This window comes from Microtus ochrogaster, chromosome 2, assembly GCF_000317375.1.
Source record: "Microtus ochrogaster isolate Prairie Vole_2 chromosome 2, MicOch1.0, whole genome shotgun sequence".
Classification (NCBI taxonomy): domain Eukaryota; kingdom Metazoa; phylum Chordata; class Mammalia; order Rodentia; family Cricetidae; genus Microtus; species Microtus ochrogaster.
Window position 1 is genome coordinate 5325657 of NC_022010.1, and position 1967 is coordinate 5327623.

A 1967-nucleotide genomic window follows, 5' to 3' on the forward strand; every position below is an offset into this window, starting at 1 on the left:
ACACAATTTATCTTTTTAAAAGTGAATTTAAATTTATGTACTTGTGTGAGCAGGCATGCACTTTCTTACTGTTCAGTGCATGCCAGCCATGATGCACCAGTACATACATTTCAAAGTTTGATGATGTCTAATTGACTTATTTTCTTCCTGTAGTTCAGCTCCTATATTTAGGCTTTTGATCCATTTGGGATTAACTTCTGTAGGTAGGGTGGGGTACAATTTAATTTTTCTGCATATGGATATCTAGGTGTCCCAGCACCGTTCACAGAATGAGACTCTCGGGAGCTGGAGAGATGGCTCAGAGGTTAAGAGCATTGCCTGCTCTTTCAGAGGTCCTGAGTTCAATTCCCAGCAACCACATGGTGGCTCACAACCATCTGTAATGGGGTCTGGTGCCCTCTTCTGAATATTACATAATAAAAAAAAAAAAAGAATGAGACTCTCCCTTTGCTATAGTCTTGACCCTTGCCAGATATCAATGGCTACAAATGCAAGGGTTTATTTCTTTAATATTTTATTCTTAATCATGTGTATGTTTGTGGGGTATGTACATGTGAATGGAGGTGGCCTTTGAGATCAGAGAAATCAGATTCCCTAGAGTTGGAGTCATAGGTGGTTTTGAGCTGCCAGTTGTGGGAGCTGGGACTTGAACTCAGGTCCCCTGGAAGAGTGATATGTGCTCTTAATGTCTGAGACCTCGCTCTAGCCCACAGGGGCTGACTTCTAAACTGTCAGTTCTTCCTGTTGACTGTATGTCTCTCAGTAGGCTAACACGACACACACACTTTCTTTTCTTTTCTTTTCTTTTTCCAGTTCTGGAGGTTGAACCCAGAGGGCTATTTCTGTATGTGAGAACCACTGAGAGCTACCCACTGGGCCCTAGTCTTGATAGCAACCGAATCGGAACTGGAGTGGGAAAGGCACAGAGAGTTTCCCTTATCTTTCCTCCCACTTCAGAATTTTTGGATGCTTCCAAATGCAGGATCTCAGCGCTGAAACAGCTCTCAGAAGGCACAGAGCTGGGAAGGCTTCGTGGTAAAGTTTGAGAGCCATGCGGAGCAGCAGAGATCCCAGGACCAATCTATGGGTTGTCTGGCACTCAGCAGCTCTTACCTCAACTTATTAACTCCTGGTAGAGTCCATAAATTTGGAGAAAACAAAAAAAGGAGGGAAAAATTAGAACCAAGAAAAATGATCATACATGGCTGTCTCAACAGCTCTGTTTATAAACTGCCTAAACTTGAAAAAAGCGGTAACAATGTTCTTCAGCAAATGAATAAATGGGCACATGAAGAGAACGGCACTAAAAAGGAGTGGGCTGGGTATGGTGTCACGTACCTTTAATCTCAGCACTCAGGTGGTAGAGGCACAGAGATCTCTAGGAATTCAAGGCCAGCCTGGTCTACAGAGAATTCCACGTCAGCCAGAGCTACATGATGAGACCTTGTCTAAAACGAACTAAATGAGTAAATTATGAATGAATGAATGAATGAGTGGGTAGCAAGGCATAAAAGCATATGGAGGGAGTGCAGATGACTGTCCAAAGATGGCAATCTGCAAAGGCTCATGCGGTGTGTGTCCCGGAGAGCTCTGTGGCATTTTAGGGGAGAAGGTGCTATGGAAACAGTGAAAAGATGAAGGGGAACCAGAGAGCAGCAGAAACCGAAAATCTGCCAAAAGCAGCCTCTGAAGTAGACTATTGGAGGCTTCAGGGATACTGTATCTGTAGACAGTTGCCTGTTGCTACAAATGAAGCAGTTGGTGGGGACATTGTTGCCATGGGTGGTGCTAGTCCTGTGTGGTGGCCAGGCTGACATGCAAATCTCCCTGCCTTCAGATCAGTGTGGCTCTCAAGGCACCTCAGTTTTGCTTTTTTTTTTTTTGGATTTTTTCGAGACAGGGTTTCTCTGTAGCTTTTGGTTCCTGTCCTGGAACTAGCTCTTGTAGACCAGGCTGGCCTCGAACTC